The sequence below is a fragment of the Nelusetta ayraudi genome, unplaced genomic scaffold (genome assembly GCF_046127955.1).
Source record: "Nelusetta ayraudi isolate G7.1 ecotype Tasmania unplaced genomic scaffold, CSIRO-AGI_Nayr_v1 ptg000175l, whole genome shotgun sequence".
NCBI classification, from domain to species: Eukaryota; Metazoa; Chordata; class Actinopteri; order Tetraodontiformes; family Monacanthidae; genus Nelusetta; species Nelusetta ayraudi.
In genome coordinates this window covers 585,001-595,000 of record NW_027466224.1, presented here as the reverse complement: position 1 = coordinate 595,000, position 10,000 = coordinate 585,001, and the positions used below count along the sequence as shown (strand labels likewise).

The 10,000-nt window shown below is 51.1% G+C and overlaps 1 protein-coding gene and 1 long non-coding RNA gene across 3 annotated transcripts in view; both read right to left on the bottom strand.

The window, feature by feature from the left end:
* The window catches only part of pde2a (phosphodiesterase 2A), a 58,629-nt gene that overhangs the window by 21,768 nt on the left and 26,861 nt on the right, over positions 1 to 10,000 (bottom strand). The gene's annotated exons all lie outside the window — the stretch shown is intronic.
* LOC142881002 (uncharacterized) overlaps positions 6,472 to 10,000 on the bottom strand; it is a 3,747-nt gene continuing 218 nt past the window's right edge. Inside the window, exons 1-3 of the long non-coding RNA XR_012925495.1 lie at positions 8,754 to 10,000; positions 6,575 to 8,632; positions 6,472 to 6,520 (exon numbers count right to left, since the gene is read on the bottom strand). The exon at positions 8,754 to 10,000 is cut by the window's right edge and continues 218 nt beyond it. This is a non-coding gene — a long non-coding RNA (uncharacterized LOC142881002). The remainder of the gene's footprint in view (positions 6,521 to 6,574; positions 8,633 to 8,753) is intronic.

The window sequence follows — 10,000 nt, the reverse complement described above, 5'->3', positions numbered from 1 at the left end:
AGAAGCTGTCGGCTCCATTCGAAACACGCTGATGCACCGGTGGAAACAATGGAGAAGCAAAAATAAACACAAAGCGCGCGCACACACACACACACACACACACCCACACACACACTGCTGGTCCTCATCACACCGTGTCTCCTTAACGTGTGTTATGAAGGTTGGCAGGAAGCCTCTGCTCGTCACACACACAGATAATGTGTGTGTGTGTGTGTGTGTGTGTGTGTGTGTGAACATCACCTCTGGGCTTCCTCTGTGTGTGTGTGTGTGTGTGTGTGTGTGTGTGTGTGTGTGTGTATCATCACCATTGTTTAGCAGTTAGAATAAATTTCCTGTTGAAAATTCCAGCAGTGACTCCTCCGCTGGGAGCATCGCTGTTTATCGGTGCAGGAACACACACACACACACACACACTGCTGTTACCTCTAGCTCTCCTTGAATGTTTCCTCACCTCTTCCTTCCTCCCCCCTCCCCTGACTGAGCTCCTCCCTGACCCCAGGGGTCACCGGGGTCACCGGGGTCACCTCCTGATCATCAGGTGACCCCGGTGGTGACAGACCACAATAGATTGTGCAATGACTTTTTTTTGAAGTGTGTGCGTGTGTCAGCAGCAGCGCTGATGAGCGACTGATGACGTCCTGCTTGTTTAGTTTGTTTGTTGCTTCACCCTTCTTGTGTTTTGTGTGTTGTGTGTTGTCTGTTGTGTGCACTGACAGCAGTCCAGAGTCCCATGTGTCGCACCGCGGTGTGTCAGCCTTCACAACACCACAACACAACACAGTACCGCAACACACTGCAGCCTGACCGTCCGACAAATTCCGTAGCTCAACAACTCTCAACAACACACAACAACAACAACACAGCCTGTAAACTGGCTGCTCCTGTTTCTGAGCAGCAGGTGAACCCTGAGTGATCACATGACAGACGGAGGGGAAGCAGGCGGGGATGTGAATTAGGACAGCAGCAGCAGCAGCAGCAGCAGCCGATTTCCAGCATCAGTACCATTGAGCTAATAATAATAATAGTATTTATATTTCATATTTATATCATTATGAATATTAATAATGACAAGGAAAACACCATCTTTATCATCATCATCACCATCATCTTCATACCCCAAACATACAAAAAAAAAATGAAATTGAATTTTCTTTAGGGATAAAATCAGCTCTGATTGGACGGAGGCCCAGTGGGCGGGGCTGTAGAGGAGAACTAATGATGACAGTGTGATGGAGGGATGGAAAGAGGCCAGTGATTAGCTGCTGGCGGGGGCGCGGCTATTAGCTGGAGCGAGCTGATTGGCTGCCTGTTGCTGCTGGTTGTTTGATTCATCAAAGGCTGCGAGGCTGAAAATCAGCGGTGGGACCCTTCAAACATCATCATCATCATCATCATCATCTGACAGCCATCCAGGTGGACAGGAGGCTCCGCCCACCCAGCCAGGTGTGTCACCTGCCGCTGCCCTGCACTGATTGGCCTTCGCACAGAAACAGCAGCAGGGGCGGGCCTTGGGGAGAGTAGGTTTGAGAGGTAGGGGGCGGGTTCAGAAAGAATAGGGCAGGGTTTAGAGGGATGGGGCGGGATTTAGATATCGTAGGGGCGGGGCTTAGAGAGGGTGGAGTGACTGATGGAAGCTCCAGTCTGGACCAATCAGAGGCCGGCTGCAACAGATTGAGAGAGGAGCGGGTGGGGTGATCGAGGGGAGGAGGAGCTAGACTTGAAGAGGCGGCTGACAACAGCTGGGTTCACACACACACACACACACACACACACACACACACACACACACACACACACACAGCTAAAAATGACAGCAGCAGCGTCACATGATGGCGGCTCTGAAAAATGGATGTTGAAGTGTGAAGTGATTTGTGTGTGTGTGTGTCTGTGTGCGTTGCAACCAGTCAAATTTCAATGTGACACGTGAGTGTGTGTGTGAGTGTATGAGAGAGATGTAGAGAGAGAGAGAGAGAGAGAGAGAGAGAGAGAGAGAGAGAGAGAGAGAGAGAGAGAGAGAGAGAGAGAGAGGACGGTCGATACTCTCAGCCTGCAGAGCCGCCAACAGTGAATTAAACATGTGAACAACATGCATATTTGCACACGGTGATCAGCCTCTCCCTCTCTGACACACACACACACACACACACACACACACACACACACACACAGGAGATGTAGTCATTTTGAAATTCAAAGCAGACTCCTGCCGCCGGCTGATAAGGCAGCTGCAGGCAACGGACAAATGTTATTAGCTTTTACTATTTCAGCAGGTTGCCTCACAGTGTGTGTGTGTGTGTGTGTGTGTGTGTGTGTGTGTGTGTGTGTGTGTGAGACATTCATAACGCTAAAGTCCACATCAATCACGTCTGTCCAATCAGCTGAGTGCTGAGTCCTCTTCTTCTCTGTGTGGTGCAGGAGGAGCATCTCCCCCTAGTGCTCCTCCTGGTCCTCCTCCTGGTGCTCTTCCTGGTGCTCCTCCTGGTGCTCCTCCTGGTGCTCCCCCTGGTGCTCCTCCCGGTGCTCCTCCTGGTGCTCCTCCTGGTGCTCTTCCTGCTGCTCCCCCTGGTGCTCCTCCCGATGCTCCTCCTGGTGCTCTTCCTGGTGTTCTTCCTGGTGCTCCTCCTGATGCTCCTCCTGGTGCTCCTCCAGGTGCTCCTCCTGGTGCTCACCCTGGTGCTCTTCCTGGTGCTGCTCCTGGTGCTCTTCCTGGTGCTCCTCCTGGTGCTCCTCCTGGTGCTCACCCTGGTGCTCCCCCTGGTGCTCCTACTAGTGCTCCTCCTGGTGCTCCACCTGGTCCTCCTCCTGGTGCTCCTTCTAGTGCTCCCCCCGGTGCTCCCCCTGGTGCTCCTCCCCCAACAGTCAGTGTCTCCTGGCCTCCCCCTCTTCCACACAGAATACATCTTTTCTCAGCTGCCCTCTGTGTGTGTGTGTGTGTGTGTGTGTGTGTGTGTGTGTGTGTGTGTGTGTGTGTGTGTAACCTGATGTTTGAACTACCTGCTGTGTGCAGGAACATGAAGGTTAATATGTTTGAGGAGCAGATTACTGAGGTGTGTATCGCTGTTTGTTCACCTTCCCCTGCTCAGTCACCTTTAGCACACACACACACACACACATACACACACACACACACTGGAGGGAGGGCTGTGTCCGGCTGGTCGATAGAAGTGATAAGTGACGAGGAAGAAAACTGTAGGGAGTGGATGAAAAGATGAGAAGGGAGGGGGAGACACGTGGACTTGGACACTCCTATCTGACACGGCAGGTAGGTCACGTGACCTGCGGTCTGGCTCCTCCCTGAAAGTCAACACTGAACTTGGAAGATGAGGAGGAGGAGGAGGAAGAGGGGGCAGAGGAGGGGGCGGGGCCTTTCCCATGAAAACAGGAGGTTCTGTGATTTGTCAGCATCAACAGGCCACGCCTCCTTCGCCAGGTGAGAAAAACCCCAACCGGATCTGCTGATGCGACGTGAACAGCAGGGGGTCAAAGTTCACCACCACCACTACGCCCCCGCCCCCCCACCGGAGTGACTCTTGACCTGCAAAACGTGATGACGCAGCCGCAAAGTTAACCTTTGACCTCTCGGTGACGTCAGAAACGCCTGATCTGACTCTCCTCCATCCTCCGAACCCAACAGCGTGTCAGTGCACAGACGTGTTTCCACCAGAGGGGGCAGCAGCTGGCCGGGCTGAAGTGTCAAGGAAGTGTGTGTGTGTGTGTGTGTGTGTGTGTGTGTGTGTGTGTGTGTGTGTGTGTGTCGAGTCCTCTCCCCTCCTGCTCCAGCTGGTGTGCGACAGCATTGCCGTGGTGACGGAGGAAAGCTGGTCACATGACCACAGCAGGGGGAAACTACAGTTCCCATCATCCTTTGCACTGTGTTTCCGAACCCCGGTGCCGTGACGGCCGTCGGCGTGATGCACAATGAAGCAGCGGAAACACGCAAACACACAGTGGACCAATCGCACCACAATCCAACAACAACGTGTAGATAACACACACCTGTCTGCCTGCCTGCCTGCCTGCCTGTCTGCCTGCCTGCCTGCCTGCCTGCCTGCCTGCCTGCCTGCCTGCCTGCCTGTCTGTCCACAGTGTTGGCTTTGTGTGTGTTGTGCCTCTCACCTGGTGGAGGATCACGGCAGAAGGTCACCAGAAGGTCAGGAGACGCACAAGAGAGAGAAAAATACATATGATTAGTGAGGAGAACTTGACTGTCGACCAGCAACGGGATGTGAGCTGACTAGCCGGGTATGCTGCTAGCCGCCTATGCTACTAGCAGCATGTGCGCTGACATTAGCTGCGTTTCCGTGACACGTTTTCGCACAATAAAAGCGATATTTCTAAAATCGACAAAGCACAATTGCGATTTGTAGGGGTTTCCACTGAATGATGCGACGCGCGCAAGCCGATGAGAATTACCAGAATTACTGAGAGCCATATCCGCTAACAGCCGCTAATGGAAGTGTGATGTCACTTCCTGTTTGTTAATGAGTGTGAACTGCAGCCGACTGATGGGCAACCTGTTGTTTGGCCTGCAGGTCAGAGTTGCAGGTCGCAAGTCATCACACACGCACACTTCCACACCGCCCACTTCCCTCTGACACGCACACACACGCACGCACACACGCACACACACACACACGCACTGTGAACACAAACAGCTGCAGGAATAATGAGTGGCTGCTAATTATCCTTATCAAGACAAACGCAGGCACTTAATTCTGAATCATGATGACGTCCCTGTGTGTGTGTGTGTGCGCGCGCACGTGTGTGTGTGTGTGTGTGTATGTGTGTGTGTGTGTGTGTGTGTGTGTGTGTGTGTGTGCGCGTGTGTGTGTGCGTGTGAAGTCAATACGTCAGAGTCAGCTCTGCAGAAAAGGCTCCATTGAGCAGTGATTGTGTTGTGCTGCCAAGGACTCTCTGCCTGACTCGCACTGTTTCTATGGAGCTTTACGTAAAACTGCCCACACACACACACACACACACACACACACACACACACACACACACACACACACACACACACGCACACACACAGAGGCACAAATACAAACATGCTCACACACACACACACTTGTGGAAGAGGAGAGGATAAAGACGAGAGCAAGAGTGGAGGAGGTGTGACTAATCTGCTCTTCCTCTGTTTAGAAGGACTGGAAGAGATGAGCCAGGGCTGTAAAATCATTTTGACGGCTGGGATTAAGATACACACACACACACACACACACACACACACAGAGAGAGAGAGAGAGAGAGAGAGAGAGAGAGAGAGAGAGAGGGAGAGAAAGGTATGCTCTCTTTGTTACACCCACACAACATGACATCTCACACATGCTACCCTACGGTCTCCTAAATGATCACACACACACACACGCACACACACCCTCTCCAGACTGTGATGCTGCAGGATTACTCCAGTACGTCAGCGTGTCGACCTGGTTTCGATGCCTCTCGATGCCGTTTTTCACCGTGATGGTAAAAACAACAACCGTGGTGTTTTTAGGACGGTTTTCTGTTGTTGTTGTTTCTGTTCCAGCAGGAGGAGGTTCTCCATGGAGGTGTGGACTGAAGAGGCTCCACACAGACTGTGATCAGATCAGCACTGGGTTGAATCGTCATCTACCTCGGTCAGATGGAGGCTCGACAACTATTTATCAACGCAATTAAAATATCAAAAATCAGAGACGTGAGAGACTCAGTCAGTCAGTCAGTAGTCAGTCAGTCAGTCAGTAGTCAGTCAGTAGTCAGTCAGTCAGTCAGTCAGTAGTCAGTCAGTAGTCAGTCAGTCACTCAGTAGTCAGTCAGTCAGTCAGTCAGTAGTCAGTCAGTAGTCACTCAGTCAGTCAGTAGTCAGTAGTCAGTAGTCAGTCAGTAGTCAGTCAGTCACTCAGTAGTCACTCAGTAGTCACTCAGTAGTCAGTCAGTCAGTCAGTAGTCAGTCAGTCGTCAGTCAGTCACTCAGTTGTCAGTAGTCAGTAGTCACTCAGTCGTCAGTTAGTCAGTCAGTAGTCAGTCAGTAGTCAGTCAGTAGTCAGTTTGGCCATCTGCGATGAAAACTGAACCTTCTGCACGTCTGAACACAAACACAGAGGCTTCAGCAAGCGCAAGGAAACCATTGAATAACATCTGCAGAAGAGTTGGAAGCGTCGCACAACCGCTGCGTGGATCTGATCCACCAACGTCAGCAGGAATTTCTGCAGGAGTCACTCGATCCTCTGAAATACATCCCAGCTGAAACTAACTGTAGCTGCGTTTCCATGACACTTTTTTGCAAAATAAAAGCGATATTTTCCAATTGCAACTTGCAGGTGTTTCCATTGAATGGTGTGAAGCTCATTAGCCGTAATTCTGGTCAAATCTGCTCCAGTGAGGCCCCACTGTGAGGGGGATGGAGGTTCAAATCATTGAGCCATAACTCTGCATTTCCATGCTGTTTGCTGTCAAGAATGATTGTTATATTTTTTTCTTGTGTAAAAAAAAAAATATTCTGACTCCTCCTCCGTCCAATCATAACGCTCCATTTTCACTGGCCGGTGAACTGGTCACGTGGCCCCGTACCTCGCGTACGCTCACGTGTAACAGCAAAAAAAGTGTTTCCATGACACTTTAGCCATATTCCTCTGTATGGATCCATGTGAAGAACCACCTGATGAGGGCGTCTGAACCTTTCAGCCGTATTTGGGAGGTTTTTCCCAGTGGGGCTGCGTCCATCACCAGGTCTTACTGCCGTATTGAGGTTTTGAGCAACTCAAGGGGTCATGGAAACGCAGCTACTGATCAGCTGTTTCCATGGTAAATCTCATCACCCATATTTCAGTATAAGTGGCACGCACGCGCATGCGCGCACACACACACACACACACACACATCCACACACACACACACACACACACATCCGCAGAGGGAGGAGAGGGGTGTGTTTCCTGTCGTATCCGTCACAGAGAAAAACATGGATCTTTGTGATCGAGCTGTCAGACTTTCATCCTCCATCTGTGCGTGTGTGTGTGTGTGTGTGTGTGTCTGTGTGTGTGCGGGCTTGTATCCTGCTCTTACTGCTGAGGTTTCATTGTTTCATTCCATCAGCTGAGATTTTTCACTCTGCGGCTCCATGTTGTCTTCTTTGTTTGGCAGTTTTTGAAAAAAAAAAATATTTTTGCTTTGATTGTGTCATTGTGTGCCCCCCCTGACTCCCCATCAGCCCCGAAGGTCACATGACTGCATGACTGCGCAATCCTTTTCACAGACTGACTGAGGGAGAGAAAAGAGTCTTCAGCGTCTGCATCTCAAGGCCGTTTGACTTTCATCCGCTTTTGTTGGAGTGAACGTTTCCAGGGGTCAAAGGTCGGCGCTGAGGCGGAGGATGAGGAGGAGGGGAACGAAGAGGAGGCGGAGGAGGAGGACGCTGCCTGTGTTTTTCTCCCCAGTGAAAATAACTTTTTTTCTGAAAGACACTTTTCTCGTGTTGATGAAACGTCACCTTGAAGGCTTTTTTCACCTCCGTCTCTTCAAGAGTTTGTTGCTGATCTCAGAAGAAAAACTCGAAACTTCTCCGACTTGATTGATTGATTGATTGATGGTGGCTCCACCCGGCCTGCAGGCCTCAAACTGTACGGCTGACGGACGTCAGAGCGAATGTCACAGCACAGCAGTGCAGCAGCAGCGGCAGCTGCAGTACCCTGAGCTGCCACTGGGGACAGCAGCCAGATTCTCTCTATTATGCACCAGTCTCAGGGTGACAATGTGAAGTGGAGCCTGAAACTGACTGAGCAGCTTTTTATTGGTCCTGTGGGGACGACAAATGAATCCAGCAGCAGCAACAGAGCGGTGAAGAGTTTCATCTGCGGTCGGCCAATCAGAAGGCTTCTTTTTTTAGGTCTGAAATGCTCATTTGAGACAAGATTATGAGCCTATAAAGCAGAGAAACACAAAACTCGTTTTTCTTCTTCTGCTCCTGCTTGTCTTCTGGAATCCTGCAGGATCCGCAGCAGCTGCTCCTGGATCTGCTCCTGGATCCAGGATCTGCTCCTGGCTCTCCTCCTGGATCTGATCCAGGATCTGCTTCTAGATCTGCTCCTGGCTCTGACATTCTCTCTGGACGCTGTGGTTGCAGAAGGATCAGCCTGGTTGTCTCCAGCAGGAGCCAAAAAAAAAGTGAGAGTGTGCAGGAGGAGGGAAGAGGAACTGGTTCCAACCGGCTCAGCACTCCGCTGGGTCGGCGTGACTCACGGGTCAGCGCTCAGTCAGCTCCACTCGCTGCTAATCTGCTCCGCCCACCAGCTGAACCTCCGCAGACCCTCGACACCAGTGGGCGGGAGGCAGGAAGTTACATCAGCTGGTCCTGGAGGAGGAGTGACCGACTGCCGCAGCTCACTGTTCGACTCACACCTCACACCTCATGACATCAAGCTGAAGCCACGCCCACCTCGGAGAAGTGAACATCAACACCTGCTTCTTCCTGTCACACCAGCACCCTCACTCCTCCAATCTCTCCTCTCACTCCACTCAACACTCATTTTACTCCTCTCAATCCTCAAAAACTCTCCTCTGAACACTCTTCTCACTCCTCTAAACACTCCTCTCACTCCACTTAACACTCCTCTAAACACTCATCTCACTACTCTTAACACTCCTCTAAACACTCCTCTCACTCCACTTAACACTCCTCTAAACACTCCTCTCACTCCTCCAAACACTCCTCGAAAACTCTCCTCTGAACACTCTTCTCACTCCTCTAAACACTCATCTCACTCCTCTTACACTACTAAACACTCCTCTAAAGACTCCTCTTACGCCTCTAAACACTGTTCTCACTCCACTAAGCACTCCTCCAAACACATCTGTCACTCCTTGAAGAGACTACTGACCCTGTCACAGCGCCTCACTCAGTTCCATTTTGGCCACCAGGGGGCTCCACTCCTGGTTCACAACCATGTGGCCAAGCGGAGTTGTGCGTCCGCCTGTCAAAGAGCCCAGTGGAAGCGTTTGGAAAGTGAGCTCACAGTAAGTAGCAGCAGGAAGGTCAACAGAAGGTCAAGATGTTAGGTCATCAGCATCAGCCAATAGGAACGCGGCTCTGAGACCTGGACCAACCATGTACCGCAGCCAATAGCACACATGCATGCCTGTCTGTGTGTGTGTGTGTGAACTTGTTGTACTTCCACTCTGGTCCTCCCTCTCCTGCGCCCACGTCCTGCCTCTCACACCGACAGACACACAACAGCAGCAGCATCAAGTAGGAGATGGAAAATGAAAAACGATGAGAGGACGAGAATCGTGGAAGTGTGTGTGTGTGTGTATGTGCGTGTGCGTGTGTGTGAGGAGAGTGGAGGCAGGTGTGGAATGCTAATTTAAACGGCAGTCGGAAACAATTGTGTTTTCTCGTCCTTTCTACACTCGCACAACCACTGAATGTTGCTGCTGATGCTGGCAGAGCTAGTTAGCACAAAGAGCTAACATGCTAAGCTAACCGCTAGCACTCGGACGTGCAACGCGACATGTCCACAACTTCTGGAATACAACAGAACACAGCAGGTGACATCACACAGCCCCTCCCCCTACACACACTCTCTCTCTCCCTCGCTCTCTCTGTCAAACACACACACGAACACGCACGCACGCACGCACACACACAGACACACAGACACACACACACACACACGCAGCACTTATCGCCCCTTTCTTGTGCAAACCAACAATTTGGCTCAGTCATTTCCATGGAAACACAGAGGAGAGTCTGTGGAGGTATGTCCACATGTCTGGTCACACACACACACACACACACACACACACACACACACACACACACACGCTCACACACTCACACTCACACACAGGGGCAAGTGCAGTGTCTCCCTGAGCAGAAGGAGACATGATGTCCTGTTTGACATTCTGAGTCTTGCATGTTTCAATTGAACAAAGAGTGTGTGTGTGTGTGTGTGTGTGTACCTCTTTATCAGTGATGTCTTATTACAAAAGGTCATCTCTCTCTCTCTCTCTCTATCTCTCT